General features: G+C 57.8%; 1 protein-coding gene across 1 annotated transcript in view; it reads left to right on the top strand.

Moving 5' to 3' along the window:
• Positions 1 to 17,093, top strand: part of SLC9A9 (solute carrier family 9 member A9) — a 498,743-nt gene that overhangs the window by 166,786 nt on the left and 314,864 nt on the right. The window lies entirely within an intron of this gene.

Here is a 17,093-nt window from a genome sequence, read left to right as displayed (position 1 = left end):
CCGATAATCAGAAAGACCCTTTCTGTTTGAGGTTGCTATGGTGACGGCTGCTGGGGTGGGGGTGGGTGGGAGGGGAGATGCCTGCCAGCTGCTGTTTGGATAAAAATAGGTATTAACGACCTGGCCCGGGGCTTTCCACATTTCACGGGAGTTCTGGCAGAAGGACTGCGGGTCCTATCCATCCATAAATAAGTAAATAAAGGGAGGAGAAGAAAGAGGGGGGGAGAGAAAAATAAATAAACCAAGGTGCCTTCCCGAGCCGCACACGGGGGAGCAACATCTGCGTCCCTCGTGGGGATGGGTCCTGCGTCTCAGAATATGTTTCATTAGGTTCTTCTTGATTAAACAGCGCACTGGGTTGACTCCCTTCTCTGTCAGGCGCGTCGAGCTCGGCCCAGAGGGAGGGAGCTGATCAACAGACCCCGGAAACCCGTCCTGAAACGCAGCTCTGTGATTTTTGGAGGAAAAGCCTCCCCAGGAAGAACGAGGGGACGCCACTGGGCAGTCACTCCCTTATGCTCCTCTGTCACTGAGCTCTCCACTGGGGGCTGTGCTCCCGTGTGCTCCTGTGTCACTGAGCTCTCCGCTGAGGGCTGTGCTCCCGTGTGCTCCTCTGTCACTGAGCTGTGCACTGAGGGCTGTGCTCCCGTGTGCTCCTGTGTCACTGAGCTCTCCGCTGGGGGCTGTGCTCCCGTGTGCTCCTCTGTCACTGAGCTGTGCACTGAGGGCTGTGCTCCCGTGTGCTCCTGTGTCACTGAGCTCTCCACTGAGGGCTGTGCTCCCGTGTGCTCCTGTGTCACTGAGCTCTCCACTGAGGGCTGTGCTCCCGTGTGCTCCTCTGTCACTGAGCTGTGCACTGAGGGCTGTGCTCCCATGTGCTCCTGTGTCACTGAGCTCTCCGCTGGGGGCTGTGCTCCCGTGTGCTCCTCTGTCACTGAGCTGTGCACTGAGGGCTGTGCTCCCGTGTGCTCCTGTGTCACTGAGCTCTCCGCTGGGGGCTGTGCTCCCGTGTGCTCCTCTGTCACTGAGCTCTCCGCTGGGGGCTGTGCTCCCGTGTGCTCCTCTGTCACTGAGCTCTCCACTGAGGGCTCTGCTCCCGTGTGCTCCTCTGTCACTGAGCTCTCCTCTGAGGGCTGTGCTCCCGTGTGCTCCTCTGTCACTGAGCTCTCCGCTGAGGGCTGTGCTCCCATGTGCTCCTGTGTCACTGAGCTCTCCACTGAGGGCTGTGCTCCCGTGTGCTCCTCTGTCACTGAGCTCTCCACTGAGGGCTGTGCTCCCGTGTGCTCCTCTGTCACTGAGCTGTGCACTGAGGGCTGTGCTCCCGTGTGCTCCTCTGTCACTGAGCTGTGCACTGAGGGCTGTGCTCCCGTGTGCTCCTGTGTCACTGAGCTCTCCTCTGAGGGCTGTGCTCCCGTGTGCTCCTCTGTCACTGAGCTCTCCACTGGGGGCTGTGCTCCCGTGTGCTCCTCTGTCACTGAGCTCTCCACTGGGGGCTGTGCTCCCGTGTGCTCCTCTGTCACTGAGCTCTCCACTGGGGGCTGTGCTCCCGTGTGCTCCTGTGTCACTGAGCTCTCCTCTGAGGGCTGTGCTCCCGTGTGCTCCTCTGTCACTGAGCTGTTCACTGAGGGCTGTGCTCCCGTGTGCTCCTCTGTCACTAAGCTTTCCACTGGGGGCTGTGCTCCCGTGTGCTCCTGTGTCACTGAGCTCTCCTCTGAGGGCTGTGCTCCCGTGTGCTCCTCTGTCACTGAGCTCTCCACTGGGGGCTGTGCTCCCGTGTGCTCCTTTGTCACTGAGCTCTCCACTGGGGGCTGTGCTCCCGTGTGCTCCTCTGTCACTGAGCTCTCCACTGGGGGCTGTGCTCCCGTGTGCTCCTGTGTCACTGAGCTCTCCTCTGAGGGCTGTGCTCCCGTGTGCTCCTCTGTCACTGAGCTCTCCACTGAGGGCTGTGCTCCCGTGTGCTCCTGTGTCACTGAGCTCTCCTCTGAGGGCTGTGCTCCCGTGTGCTCCTCTGTCACTGAGCTCTCCTCTGAGGGCTGTGCTCCCGTGTGCTCCTGTGTCACTGAGCTCTCCTCTGAGGGCTGTGCTCCCGTGTGCTCCTCTGTCACTGAGCTCTCCACTGGGGGCTGTGCTCCCGTGTGCTCCTCTGTCACTGAGCTGTGCACTGGGGGCTGTGCTCCCGTGTGCTCCTCTGTCACTGAGCTCTCCACTGGGGGCTGTGCTCCCGTGTGCTCCTCTGTCACTGAGCTCTCCACTGGGGGCTGTGCTCCCGTGTGCTCCTCTGTCACTGAGCTGTGCACTGGGAGCTGTGCTCCCGTGTGCTCCTCTGTCACTGAGCTCTCCACTGGGGGCTGTGCTCCCGTGTGCTCCTCTGTCACTGAGCTCTCCACTGGGGGCTGTGCTCCCGTGTGCTCCTCTGTCACTGAGCTGTGCACTGGGGGCTGTGCTCCCGTGTGCTCCTCTGTCACTGAGCTCTCCACTGGGGGCTGTGCTCCCGTGTGCTCCTCTGTCACTGAGCTCTCCGCTGGGGGCTGTGCTCCCGTGTGCTCCTGTGTCACTGAGCTCTCCTCTGAGGGCTGTGCTCCCGTGTGCTCCTCTGTCACTGAGCTCTCCTCTGAGGGCTGTGCTCCCGTGTGCTCCTGTGTCACTGAGCTCTCCTCTGAGGGCTGTGCTCCCGTGTGCTCCTCTGTCACTGAGCTCTCCACTGGGGGCTGTGCTCCCGTGTGCTCCTCTGTCACTGAGCTGTGCACTGGGGGCTGTGCTCCCGTGTGCTCCTCTGTCACTGAGCTCTCCACTGGGGGCTGTGCTCCCGTGTGCTCCTCTGTCACTGAGCTCTCCACTGGGGGCTGTGCTCCCGTGTGCTCCTCTGTCACTGAGCTGTGCACTGGGAGCTGTGCTCCCGTGTGCTCCTCTGTCACTGAGCTCTCCACTGGGGGCTGTGCTCCCGTGTGCTCCTCTGTCACTGAGCTCTCCACTGGGGGCTGTGCTCCCGTGTGCTCCTCTGTCACTGAGCTGTGCACTGGGGGCTGTGCTCCCGTGTGCTCCTCTGTCACTGAGCTCTCCACTGGGGGCTGTGCTCCCGTGTGCTCCTCTGTCACTGAGCTCTCCGCTGGGGGCTGTGCTCCCGTGTGCTCCTGTGTCACTGAGCTCTCCACTGGGGGCTGTGCTCCCGTGTGCTCCTGTGTCACTGAGCTGTGCACTGGGGGCTGTGCTCCCGTGTGCTCCTCTGTCACTGAGCTGTGCACTGGAGGCTGTGCTCCCGTGTGCTCCTGTGTCACTGAGCTCTCCACTGAGGGCTGTGCTCCCGTGTGCTCCTCTGTCACTGAGCTGTGCACTGAGGGCTGTGCTCCCATGTGCTCCTGTGTCACTGAGCTCTCCGCTGGGGGCTGTGCTCCCGTGTGCTCCTCTGTCACTGAGCTGTGCACTGAGGGCTGTGCTCCCGTGTGCTCCTCTGTCACTGAGCTCTCCACTGAGGGCTGTGCTCCCGTGTGCTCCTCTGTCACTGAGCTCTCCTCTGAGGGCTGTGCTCCCGTGTGCTCCTCTGTCACTGAGCTCTCCGCTGAGGGCTGTGCTCCCGTGTGCTCCTGTGTCACTGAGCTCTCCACTGAGGGCTGTGCTCCCGTGTGCTCCTCTGTCACTGAGCTCTCCACTGAGGGCTGTGCTCCCGTGTGCTCCTCTGTCACTGAGCTCTCCGCTGAGGGCTGTGCTCCCGTGTGCTCCTCTGTCACTGAGCTGTGAACTGAGGGCTGTGCTCCCGTGTGCTCCTCTGTCACTGAGCTGTGCACTGAGGGCTGTGCTCCCGTGTGCTCCTGTGTCACTGAGCTCTCCTCTGAGGGCTGTGCTCCCGTGTGCTCCTCTGTCACTGAGCTCTCCACTGGGGGCTGTGCTCCCGTGTGCTCCTCTGTCACTGAGCTGTGCACTGGGGGCTGTGCTCCCGTGTGCTCCTCTGTCACTGAGCTCTCCACTGAGGGCTGTGCTCCCGTGTGCTCCTCTGTCACTGAGCTCTCCACTGGGGGCTGTGCTCCCGTGTGCTCCTCTGTCACTGAGCTGTGCACTGGGGGCTGTGCTCCCGTGTGCTCCTCTGTCACTGAACTCTCCACTGGGGGCTGTGCTCCCGTGTGCTCCTCTGTCACTGAGCTCTCCGCTGGGGGCTGTGCTCCCGTGTGCTCCTGTGTCACTGAGCTCTCCACTGGGGGCTGTGCTCCCGTGTGCTCCTCTGTCACTGAGCTGTGCACTGGGGGCTGTGCTCCCGTGTGCTCCTCTGTCACTGAGCTCTCCACTGGGGGCTGTGCTCCCATGTGCTCCTCTGTCACTGAGCTCTCCGCTGGGGGCTGTGCTCCCGTGTGCTCCTGTGTCACTGAGCTCTCCACTGGGGGCTGTGCTCCCGTGTGCTCCTGTGTCACTGAGCTGTGCACTGAGGGCTGTGCTCCCGTGTGCTCCTCTGTCACTGAGCTGTGCACTGAGGGCTGTGCTCCCGTGTGCTCCTGTGTCACTGAGCTCTCCACTGAGGGCTGTGCTCCCGTGTGCTCCTCTGTCACTGAGCTGTGCACTGAGGGCTGTGCTCCCATGTGCTCCTGTGTCACTGAGCTCTCCGCTGGGGGCTGTGCTCCCGTGTGCTCCTCTGTCACTGAGCTGTGCACTGAGGGCTGTGCTCCCGTGTGCTCCTGTGTCACTGAGCTCTCCGCTGGGGGCTGTGCTCCCGTGTGCTCCTCTGTCACTGAGCTCTCCGCTGGGGGCTGTGCTCCCGTGTGCTCCTCTGTCACTGAGCTCTCCGCTGAGGGCTGTGCTCCCGTGTGCTCCTCTGTCACTGAGCTCTCCTCTGAGGGCTGTGCTCCCGTGTGCTCCTCTGTCACTGAGCTCTCCACTGGGGGCTGTGCTCCCGTGTGCTCCTCTGTCACTGAGCTCTCCTCTGAGGGCTGTGCTCCCGTGTGCTCCTCTGTCACTGAGCTCTCCGCTGAGGGCTGTGCTCCCGTGTGCTCCTCTGTCACTGAGCTCTCCGCTGAGGGCTGTGCTCCCGTGTGCTCCTGTGTCACTGAGCTCTCCACTGAGGGCTGTGCTCCCATGTGCTCCTCTGTCACTGAGCTCTCCACTGAGGGCTGTGCTCCCGTGTGCTCCTCTGTCACTGAGCTCTCCACTGGGGGCTGTGCTCCCGTGTGCTCCTCTGTCACTGAGCTCTCCACTGAGGGCTGTGCTCCCGTGTGCTCCTCTGTCACTGAGCTGTGCACTGAGGGCTGTGCTCCCGTGTGCTCCTCTGTCACTGAGCTGTGCACTGAGGGCTGTGCTCCCGTGTGCTCCTGTGTCACTGAGCTGTGCACTGGGGGCTGTGCTCCCGTGTGCTCCTCTGTCACTGAGCTCTCCACTGGGGGCTGTGCTCCCGTGTGCTCCTCTGTCACTGAGCTCTCCACTGGGGGCTGTGCTCCCGTGTGCTCCTCTGTCACTGAGCTCTCCACTGGGGGCTGTGCTCCCGTGTGCTCCTCTGTCACTGAGCTCTCCACTGGGGGCTGTGCTCCCGTGTGCTCCTCTGTCACTGAGCTCTCCTCTGAGGGCTGTGCTGCCGTGTGCTCCTGTGTCACTGAGCTGTGCACTGAGGGCTGTGTTCCCGTGTGCTCCTGTGTCACTGAGCTCTCCTCTGAGGGCTGTGCTCCCGTGTGCTCCTCTGTCACTGAGCTGTGCACTGAGGGCTGTGCTCCCGTGTGCTCCTCTGTCACTGAGCTCTCCACTGGGGGCTGTGCTCCCGTGTGCTCCTCTGTCACTGAGCTGTGCACTGAGGGCTGTGCTCCCGTGTGCTCCTGTGTCACTGAGCTCTCCTCTGAGGGCTGTGCTCCCGTGTGCTCCTCTGTCACTGAGCTCTCCTCTGAGGGCTGTGCTCCCGTGTGCTCCTCTGTCACTGAGCTCTCCACTGAGGGCTGTGCTCCCGTGTGCTCCTTTGTCACTGAGCTGTGCACTGAGGGCTGTGTTCCCGTGTGCTCCTGTGTCACTGAGCTCTCCTCTGAGGGCTGTGCTCCCGTGTGCTCCTCTGTCACTGAGCTGTGCACTGAGGGCTGTGCTCCCGTGTGCTCCTCTGTCACTGAGCTCTCCACTGGGGGCTGTGCTCCCGTGTGATCTTGTGTCACTGAGCTCTCCTCTGAGGGCTGTGCTCCCGTGTGCTCCTCTGTCACTGAGCTCTTCACTGGGGGCTGTGCTCCCGTGTGCTCCTCTGTCACTGAGCTCTCCACTGGGGGCTGTGCTCCCGTGTGCTCCTCTGTCACTGAGCTCTCCACTGGGGGCTGTGCTCCCGTGTGCTCCTGTGTCACTGAGCTCTCCTCTGAGGGCTGTGCTCCCGTTTGCTCCTCTGTCACTGAGCTCTCCACTGAGGGCTGTGCTCCCGTGTGCTCCTGTGTCACTGAGCTGTGCACTGAGGGCTGTGTTCCCGTGTGCTCCTGTGTCACTGAGCTCTCCTCTGAGGGCTGTGCTCCCGTGTGCTCCTCTGTCACTGAACTGTGCACTGAGGGCTGTGCTCCCGTGTGCTCCTCTGTCACTGAGCTCTCCACTGGGGGCTGTGCTCCCGTGTGCTCCTGTGTCACTGAGCTCTCCGCTGGGGGCTGTGCTCCCGTGTGCTCCTCTGTCACTGAGCTGTGCACTGAGGGCTGTGCTCCCGTGTGCTCCTGTGTCACTGAGCTCTCCGCTGGGGGCTGTGCTCCCGTGTGCTCCTCTGTCACTGAGCTCTCCGCTGGGGGCTGTGCTCCCGTGTGCTCCTCTGTCACTGAGCTCTCCACTGAGGGCTGTGCTCCCGTGTGCTCCTCTGTCACTGAGCTCTCCACTGAGGGCTGTGCTCCCGTGTGCTCTTCTGTCACTGAGCTCTCCACTGGGGGCTGTGCTCCCGTGTGCTCCTCTGTCACTGAGCTGTGCACTGGGGGCTGTGCTCCCGTGTGCTCCTCTGTCACTGAGCTCTCCACTGGGGGCTGTGCTCCCGTGTGCTCCTCTGTCGCTGAGCTCTCCACTGGGGGCTGTGCTCCCGTGTGCTCCTGTGTCACTGAGCTCTCCACTGGGGGCTGTGCTCCCGTGTGCTCCTCTGTCACTGAGCTGTGCACTGAGGGCTGTGCTCCCGTGTGCTCCTCTGTCACTGAGCTCTCCGCTGGGGGCTGTGCTCCCGTGTGCTCCTCTGTCACTGAGCTCTCCACTGGGGGCTGTGCTCCCGTGTGCTCCTCTGTCACTGAGCTCTCCGCTGGGGGCTGTGCTCCCGTGTGCTCCTGTGTCACTGAGCTCTCCACTGGGGGCTGTGCTCCCGTGTGCTCCTGTGTCACTGAGCTGTGCACTGGGGGCTGTGCTCCCGTGTGCTCCTCTGTCACTGAGCTGTGCACTGGAAGCTGTGCTCCCGTGTGCTCCTGTGTCACTGAGCTCTCCACTGAGGGCTGTGCTCCCGTGTGCTCCTCTGTCACTGAGCTGTGCACTGAGGGCTGTGCTCCTATGTGCTCCTGTGTCACTGAGCTCTCCGCTGGGGGCTGTGCTCCCGTGTGCTCCTCTGTCACTGAGCTGTGCACTGAGGGCTGTGCTCCCGTGTGCTCCTGTGTCACTGAGCTCTCCGCTGGGGGCTGTGCTCCCGTGTGCTCCTCTGTCACTGAGCTCTCCGCTGGGGGCTGTGCTCCCGTGTGCTCCTCTGTCACTGAGCTGTGCACTGAGGGCTGTGCTCCCGTGTGCTCCTGTGTCACTGAGCTCTCCGCTGGGGGCTGTGCTCCCGTGTGCTCCTCTGTCACTGAGCTCTCCGCTGGGGGCTGTGCTCCCGTGTGCTCCTCTGTCACTGAGCTCTCCTCTGAGGGCTGTGCTCCCGTGTGCTCCTCTGTCACTGAGCTCTCCGCTGAGGGCTGTGCTCCCGTGTGCTCCTGTGTCACTGAGCTCTCCACTGAGGGCTGTGCTCCCGTGTGCTCCTCTGTCACTGAGCTCTCCACTGAGGGCTGTGCTCCCGTGTGCTCCTCTGTCACTGAGCTCTCCACTGGGGGCTGTGCTCCCGTGTGCTCCTCTGTCACTGAGCTCTCCACTGAGGGCTGTGCTCCCGTGTGCTCCTCTGTCACTGAGCTGTGCACTGAGGGCTGTGCTCCCGTGTGCTCCTCTGTCACTGAGCTGTGCACTAAGGGCTGTGCTCCCGTGTGCTCCTGTGTCACTGAGCTGTGCACTGGGGGCTGTGCTCCCGTGTGCTCCTCTGTCACTGAGCTCTCCACTGGGGGCTGTGCTCCCGTGTGCTCCTCTGTCACTGAGCTGTGCACTGGGGGCTGTGCTCCCGTGTGCTCCTCTGTCACTGAGCTCTCCACTGGGGGCTGTGCTCCCGTGTGCTCCTCTGTCACTGAGCTCTCCACTGGGGGCTGTGCTCCCGTGTGCTCCTCTGTCACTGAGCTCTCCACTGGGGGCTGTGCTCCCGTGTGCTCCTGTGTCACTGAGCTCTCCTCTGAGGGCTGTGCTCCCGTGTGCTCCTCTGTCACTGAGCTCTCCACTGAGGGCTGTGCTGCCGTGTGCTCCTGTGTCACTGAGCTGTGCACTGAGGGCTGTGTTCCCGTGTGCTCCTGTGTCACTGAGCTCTCCTCTGAGGGCTGTGCTCCCGTGTGCTCCTCTGTCACTGAGCTGTGCACTGAGGGCTGTGCTCCCGTGTGCTCCTCTGTCACTGAGCTCTCCACTGGGGGCTGTGCTCCCGTGTGCTCCTCTGTCACTGAGCTGTGCACTGAGGGCTGTGCTCCCGTGTGCTCCTGTGTCACTGAGCTCTCCTCTGAGGGCTGTGCTCCCGTGTGCTCCTCTGTCACTGAGCTCTCCTCTGAGGGCTGTGCTCCCGTGTGCTCCTCTGTCACTGAGCTCTCCACTGAGGGCTGTGCTCCCGTGTGCTCCTTTGTCACTGAGCTGTGCACTGAGGGCTGTGTTCCCGTGTGCTCCTGTGTCACTGAGCTCTCCTCTGAGGGCTGTGCTCCCGTGTGCTCCTCTGTCACTGAGCTCTTCACTGGGGGCTGTGCTCCCGTGTGCTCCTCTGTCACTGAGCTCTCCACTGGGGGCTCTGCTCCCGTGTGCTCCTCTGTCACTGAGCTCTCCACTGGGGGCTGTGCTCCCGTGTGCTCCTGTGTCACTGAGCTCTCCTCTGAGGGCTGTGCTCCCGTGTGCTCCTCTGTCACTGAGCTCTCCACTGAGGGCTGTGCTCCCGTGTGCTCCTGTGTCACTGAGCTGTGCACTGAGGGCTGTGTTCCCGTGTGCTCCTGTGTCACTGAGCTCTCCTCTGAGGGCTGTGCTCCCGTGTGCTCCTCTGTCACTGAACTCTCCACTGGGGGCTGTGCTCCCGTGTGCTCCTCTGTCACTGAGCTCTCCACTGGGGGCTGTGCTCCCGTGTGCTCCTCTGTCACTGAGCTCTCCACTGAGGGCTGTGCTCCCGTGTGCTCCTCTGTCACTGAGCTCTCCTCTGAGGGCTGTGCTCCCGTGTGCTCCTGTGTCACTGAGCTCTCCACTGGGGGCTGTGCTCCTGTGTGCTCCTCTGTCACTGAGCTCTCCACTGGGGGCTGTGCTCCCGTGTGCTCCTGTGTCACTGAGCTCTCCACTGGGGGCTGTGCTCCCGTGTGCTCCTGTGTCACTGAGCTCTCCACTGGGGGCTGTGCTCCCGTGTGCTCCTGTGTCACTGAGCTCTCCACTGGGGGCTGTGCTCCCGTGTGCTCCTGTGTCACTGAGCTCTCCACTGGGGGCTGTGCTCCCGTGTGCTCCTCTGTCACTGAGCTCTCCACTGGGGGCTGTGCTCCCGTGTGCTCCTGTGTCACTGAGCTCTCCACTGGGGGCTGTGCTCCCGTGTGCTCCTGTGTCACTGAGCTCTCCACTGGGGGCTGTGCTCCCGTGTGCTCCTCTGTCACTGAGCTCTCCGCTGAGGGCTGTTTCTTTTGTTTGTTTGTTTGTTTGTTTGTTTGTTTGTTTTGACACAGGAGAAAAGACGGCTGACCTTGTCCTAATCAGAAGCGTGTTCAGGGCTCAGTGTTGGCTCCTCCTCGGTTCCTTTGCACACACACTGTCCTCGCCGCTGTTTTCCCATCTTGAATTCCTCCTGTTGGGACGTGTCCTCTTTTTTTTGAAAGCCACCTGTGTCGTTCTCTTGGACGTCTGGCCCCGCCTGCCTCGGCGGCTCAGGGCCCGTGGCTTCTCCTCACTGAGGTTACCTACCGGCGTGCTACACAGAATTCACGAGAAAACCTGAATGACCTTCTATTCGCAGGCAATAACCTTCTATGATGTGAACCAGGGTCGGGTCAGAGAGCAGAGACGACATGCAGTGAGCACCCGCTCAGCAGCGTCTGAGAGCGAGGTGATTTCACGCTCAGGTCCCCAGAAAGGAACTGCTCACGCACAACAGAGGGGCCCTGTCCCGCGGTCATCGGCCAGTGCCTGGCGGAGACTCGGGGCGACTCTCCTCTGAGCGTCTAGCCCCTGGAGGAGAAGCGCTGTGTTGGTACCGCACGGGGGAACACGGAGGGCGGTGAGGGAATCGTCAGGGTCTCTTCCTTCACTTCCACTGAATTCCGGAGGTGGGGGGGGGAGGATCATCACATCTCCCGGGAAGTCACTGTCCTGTCGGAAGCAGAAAGCTCCCGGGGACGATAGACCAACTGTTCTCACTTCGCAGTGTGTGCTGCACACCTGCACGTGGTACAGTCAATAGTCCCTGACTGCGTGTTTTGTGTCTATCCAAGCCCACGTGACGCACACCAGGATGGACATGCGTTTCAAAGCCTCCTCGTAAACCCTGGTCAGTAAAGCACTGTCCTCTGTACGCCCAGGTTCTATTCTTAAGCAAATTGGCTCAGGAATAAAACTAAACAGCTTGGGTTTATAAGATGTGTCTCCTTCAGAGAGTTCAAATAGCTTCCCGGACCCAGTGTTTCAGTTACTGTCACAGTTCCCGTGGGTGGGGAGAACCCCCACCCCCACTCGTGTCTGAGGGGACATTGTGGAGGAGCAGAGCAACTGGCTTTTCTCAAAAAATTTCAGAGTAAAGTCAGTGGAAGATGGAGACACAATCGAAGGCTTCTATTTCCTGAGAGGACTAGACTGCATTTTGCAAGACACTGACATCTTGGTGATCAAAATACTTTATTGATCCTGGTCGGGTAGCTCGGTTGGTTAGAATGTTATCCCAAAACACCAAGGTTATGAGTTCGATCCCCGGCCAGGGCACATAAAAGAGGCAGCCAATGAGTATAATAAGTAAGCAGAACAACAAATGGATTCTTCTTCTTCTCTCTCTCCCCCCCTTCTTTTCTCTCTCTCTCTTTCTCTTTCTCTCTAAAATTAATTTAAAAAAAAAGTAAAACTATATATACATTATCAACTTGAGCTAACTTGCCGCCGACTCTAAGGTCAGAAGCGTCCCCAACCGATCTGTCCGTCAGAAGAGGGGTGCCCTTGAGTCAGAATTTAGAAGCCATCCAGAGCCGCGTACCAGCAGCCATGAAAGCCCCCTGTGAATTTCACTACTTGGAGGGAATGTCATCAGGTGATGACAGCCACTGCCCAAGTGGGTGCCCACATACCATCTAATTGGATTATCACCACAGCCAATGAATGAGCGACCTCCCTGCTGAGAACCTGAGGTTCTCAACTTAAGTGGTTTGTTTCTGTTTACCAGGCTCATAGGGGGCAGAGACGGAAGAAGAGTTTCTGGTATTCTGTGTCTGACAGCGCTGCTGTTTTGCAAAATACAGGGTGGAGCGAAGGAGGTTTGCCGTGCGTGGCACGGGACACAGTAGCCAATCTACAGTCACATGAGAATAAACTGTGATTTGCGTACTCACCCCTGCAAGCCTCCTCCTGCCCCGCCCTGTATAACAGAGAGGTGCCCGTCAGGCTTAACAACAACAACAACAAAAACCCCATTGGTCAAGTTCTCCCTTTATTATTGATTACAGTTCCCAACATTTATTCAGCACCCGCTGTGGACTAAGCTCACGGGGGTGACGCCAATCCTGCCCCCAAGGAGCTCCAGGCTAAAGGGAGAGGTCGATGATGCCGCCACCGGCAGTCGGTGTCCAGATCCATCAGGGGTGGTCCGGAATGCCCTGTGAGCAAAGGGGACGGTCTCCGGGACCCCAGCACCACTCCTGTGGGCAGAGAGGTCTCCCCCACCTCAAGCCAATGCTTCCCTTAATGGAAGAGAATAATAGGTCATTTGGAGGAACGATGTACCATGTGTCTGTCTTACGAGAGGTGGCCCGATGAGTAAGCTGTTTTCACGCTCATCCATAGACAACAGGACCTGCTCACCACGTCCAAGGTCTGCCCAGGCTCGGACACCCTTTGTGTGTGCGTGGGGGAGGGGGTGTCCTGGCTTGACCATCCTGGAAGTCAGGGTCAAGGGAGAGCACTGGCGACCAGGACAGCTCAGTCCTCACCCGTGCGGAGAAGAGCTCAGCCTCGTGCTCATTCGCTCCTGACGCTGTGTCGCCGGCCACCCACCACTCCCGGTCTCGGGGCCACACCTGGGCTCTCTGGAGCAGAAATAATCAGGACACACGCCTTTGCCACATTTGGAGTCTATAGAGCAGGGGTCCCCAAACTACGGCCCGCAGGCCACATGCGGCCTCCTGAGGCCATTTATCCGGCCCCCGCCACACTTCCGGAAGGGGCACCTCTTTCACTGGTGGTCAGTGAGAGGAGCATAGTTCCCATTGAAATATTGGTCAGTTTGTTGATTTAAATTTACTTGTTCTTTATTTTAAATATTGTATTTGTTCCCATTTTGTTTTTTTACTTTAAAATAAGATATGTGCAGTGTGCATAGGAATTTGTTCATAGTTTTTTTTATAGTCCGGCCCTCCAACGGTCTGAGGGACAGTGAACTGGCCCCCTGTGTAAAAAGTTTGGGGACCCCTGCTCTAGAGCTTGGAGTTTGGGTCCGGGAGCCGTCGAGTTCTAGCTTTGGAAGGATCGTCAGGAGCAGCGTGTTCAGCACGTGTGTAGACGGGCTCTCTGAGACGCAGAACGGGGAGAGGGAAAGGCATGTGGTGGAGGGGTCAGGTGACTTTCCAGCTGCGGAATGTCAGGGTCGTGTGTGAGAAAGCCAGGTGCGGGGAGGCAGAGAAGAACTTCCACCACTTCCCCCCCCCGCTCGCTGGGTAGTATCTACTTTCCCCGGCTGAAGGCATTTCTTGAGTCTCAAAGGAGAGACACACAGGTAGAAGCTGTCAGTCTGTTTATGAGCAAATACTCCAATCATTTTGATGGCAAGGATAATAACAATCATGGTAACTACCATTAATTGAGCCACAATATGCCAGACACTGGTTTGAAACTATGGCCCTGGCTGGTTGGCTCAGTGGTAGAGCATTGGCCTGGCGTGCGGGAGTCCCGGGTTCGATTCCCGGCCAGGGCACACAGGGGAAGCACCCATCTGCTTCTCCACCCTTCCTCTTGCCCCCTTCTCTCTGTCTCTCTCCTCCTTCCCTCCTGCAGCCAAAGCCCCATGGGAGCAAAGTTGGCCCAGGCTCTGAGGATGATTCCATGGCCTCCGCCTTAGGGTCTAAAAAATTGGCTCCAGTTGGCACAGAGCAATGGCCCAGATGGGCAGAGTATCGCCCCCTAGTGGGCTTGTCGGGTGACAGAGCAATGGCCCAGATGGGCAGAGTATCGCCCCCTAATGGGCTTGTCGGGTGACAGAGCAACGGCCCAGATGGGCAGAGTATCACCCCCTAGTGGGCTTGTCGGGTGACAGAGCAATGGCCCAGATGGGCAGAGTATCGCCCCCTAGTGGCCTTGTCGGGTGACAGAGCAACGGCCCAGATGGGCAGAGTATCGCCCCCTAGTGGGCTTGTCGGGTGACAGAGCAATGGCCCAGATGGGCAGAGTATCGCCCCCTAGTGGGCTTGTCGGGGGACAGAGCAACGGCCCAGATGGGCAGAGTATCGCCCCCTAGTGGGCTTGTCGGGGGACAGAGCAACGGCCCAGATGGGCAGAGTATCGCCCCCTAGTGGGCTTGTCGGGTGACAGAGCAATGGCCCAGATGGGCAGAGTATCGCCCCCTAGTGGGCTTGTCGGGTGACAGAGCAACGGCCCAGATGGGCAGAGTATCGCCCCCTAGTGGGCTTGTCGGGTGGGGGGGTCCCAGTCGGGGAGCATGTGGGAGTCTGTTTCCGCCTCCCCTCCTCTCACTAAATAAAAAATAAATAAATAAAAATAAAAAATACTGACAGTTTTACTTTTTCCTTTCCAATTTAAGATGCTTTTTATTTCTTCTTCTTGTCTGATCGCTGTGGTTAGGACTTCTAGTGCTGTGTTGAGTAAGAGTGGTGATCGCAGACATCCCTGTCTTGTTCCTGAGCTTAAAGGAAACACTTGCCGATTTTGTCCATTGTATACAATGTTGCTTGTGGGTTTGTCATAGATGGCCTTTATTATGTTGAGGTAAATTCTTTCCGTTCACTCTTTGCTGAGAGTTTTTAACAGAACTGGTGCTGGATTTTATCAAACGCTTTTTCTGCATTTATTGATCTGATCATAAGGCCTTTTAGCTTCCACTTTGTTTACGTGAGGCATCACGTTTATTGATGTGTGGATGTTGTACAAATCCTGCATCCCTGGAATGCATCCCACTTGATCATGCTGTATGATATTTTTAACGTGTTGCTGGGTGTGATTTGCTAATGTTTTGTTGAGAATTTTAGCATCTTTGCTCATCGGGGATATTGGATCATAATTTTCCTTTCTTTGTCGTGTCTGTGTCTGGTTTTGGAATTAGGATGATGCCGGCCTCATAAAATGACCCCGAGGGCCTTCCCTCCTCTTGAATTGTTAATGGAATAGTTTGAGAGAGTAGCTGTTACTCTCTCTTTGAATGTTTGGGGACACTCACCTGTGTGTCCAGAACTTCTGTTTGTTAAAGAGTGCTTTGATGACTGGTTGCATTTCACTAGCTGTAATCTGTCTATTCGGATTTTCTGATTCTTCCTGACTGAGTTTTGGAAGATTGTGTTTCTAGGAATTTATCCATTTTGTCCAGATTGTGCAAGTTATTGGCATACAGTTCACAATATTTTTTTTTTCACTATCTTCTGGATTTCTTTGGTTTCAGTGGTTACTTCCCCTCTTTTGTTTCTGATTTTATTTATTTGGGTCTTCTCTCTCTTTTTTTTTTTTTTTTTCTGAAAAGTCTGGTTAAATGTTTGTCAACATTGTTTACCTTTTCAAAGAACCGGCTCTTGGTTTTATTGATCTTTTCTACAGTCCATTTAGATTCTATTTTGTTTATTTCTGCTCTAAACTCTCTAAACTTCATTATTTCCTTCCTTCTCCTCACGTTGGGCTTTGCTGGTCTTTTCAAGTTCCTTTCTGTTGAAAGTTAGATTGTTTATTTGAGATTTCTTTTGTTTCCTGAGACAGGCCTGTCATGCTCTGAATTTCCCCTCTAGAACTGCGGTTGCTTTTTCCCGTAGATTTTGGGAATGTTGTGTTCTCATTTTTATTTGTTTTAAGTGTCTTGTATTTTTTTTCCTTGACTTCATTGTTAACCCGTTTATTGTTTGGTAACATGTTATTTCGCCTCTATGTGTTTGTGTGTTTTCTTGTGATTCATTCCTAGTTGCCTGCCATTGTGGTCACAGGATATTCTTGAAATGATATCAGTCCTGTGAAATTTATTGAGACATATTTTTGTCTTCTAACTTGGGGTCTATCCTATGGAAATGTTCCGTGTGTACTTGAAAAGGATGTATATTCTGCTGCGTGGGGGTAAAATGCTCTGAAGATATTAATTAAAATCAGTGGATCTAATATGTCATTTAAGGCTTGATGATTTTGACTGGGTGTTTTTTTTTCTACCTTGTTTTTCAAATCACTGACTCGATCCTCTGCTTCATCCAGCCTGTCCCCGGTTCCTCCCAGTGTACTCCTCCTGCGGGACAGGGTGTTCTTCACTCTCCATTGGTTCTTTCTTATGGATTCTCTGTCCTTTTTCACGCTTGCTGTCTCTTTGTTGAATTGATCACTTTGTTCCTTGAGCATCCATATAACCATGACTTTGAATTCTAAATCTGATTAATTGCTTGATTCCACTTCAATTCACGCTTCTTTCTGGAGATCTCTCCTTGTTTTTCATCTGGGACGTGTTCCTTTTCCTTCCCATTTTCGCTGCCTGTTTGTGTTTGATTCTATGTTTTGGATAGATCTGCTGTGACCCCCAGTCTTTGTGGGGAGGCCTGACGTGGCGGGTGTTCTGTTGGGTCCAGGGGTGCAGTCTCCTTGGTCACCTGAGCTGGGTGCTCCCGGAAGGCCCCTTGTGTGGGGTTTGTGGGCCCTGCTGTGGGGACTGAGTCTTGATTGCTGTTGGCTCATTGTGCATGAGATGGACCCTCCTGCTGGCTGACTGTGGGGCTCTACCCTGATCACCACAGGTGAGCCGCGGGGCAGGTGCTGACCGTGGGAGCCGAATGCGCCTCCGCTGGGTTTGGTGCCCGACAAGATCTCCCTTTGGCTGTGCTGCTGGGAAGCTACCTGGACGCTGCTCTGGTGTTGTCTGAAGCTGGACACTGGGTCTGTTGGTTCTGGGCCTCTTGGGAGGGAACTAGTGCAGACCAGTGTGAGATGCTGACGGTGACTGGCCCTCGGCAACCTGTTTGGGGCGCCGTGCTCTGTGGTTTGTGGCGGCCTCTGCTGGGCATCGGTGTGCCCAGGACAGACTGAGCTGTGCCAGCTTCTACCAGCGCCAGGCTCAGAGGCCGGTCAGCAAAGGTCCCAGGTCACCCTGAGGTCCAGTTCCAACTCCCTTCTCCTGCCTGTTAGGCTCCTCACTGGAAGAGCCTCTGGGGAGTCAGGAGGGCGGAGCCGGCGAATCTCCTGTGAGAGGGCAGTGCCCTCCTGCTGCAGGGGGGGGTGGGGGGGTGCCCCGGTCATGCTGCAGGGGGGTGGGGATGCCCCGGTCATGCTGCAGGGGGGTGGGGATGCCCCGGTCATGCTGCAGGGGAGGGGGTGGGGATGCCCCGGTCATGCTGCAGGGGGGGTGGGGGTGCCCCGGTCATGCTGCAGGGGGGGTGGGGGTGCCCCGGTCATGCTGCAGGGGGGGTGGGGATGCCCCGGTCATGCTGCAGGGGAGGGGGTGGGGATGCCCCGGTCATGCTGCA

Source organism: Saccopteryx leptura, chromosome 8 (genome assembly GCF_036850995.1).
Source record: "Saccopteryx leptura isolate mSacLep1 chromosome 8, mSacLep1_pri_phased_curated, whole genome shotgun sequence".
Classification (NCBI taxonomy): Eukaryota; Metazoa; Chordata; class Mammalia; order Chiroptera; family Emballonuridae; genus Saccopteryx; species Saccopteryx leptura.
The sequence above is the reverse complement of the archived record's forward strand: the minus strand, read 5'-3'. Positions and strand labels throughout refer to the sequence as shown.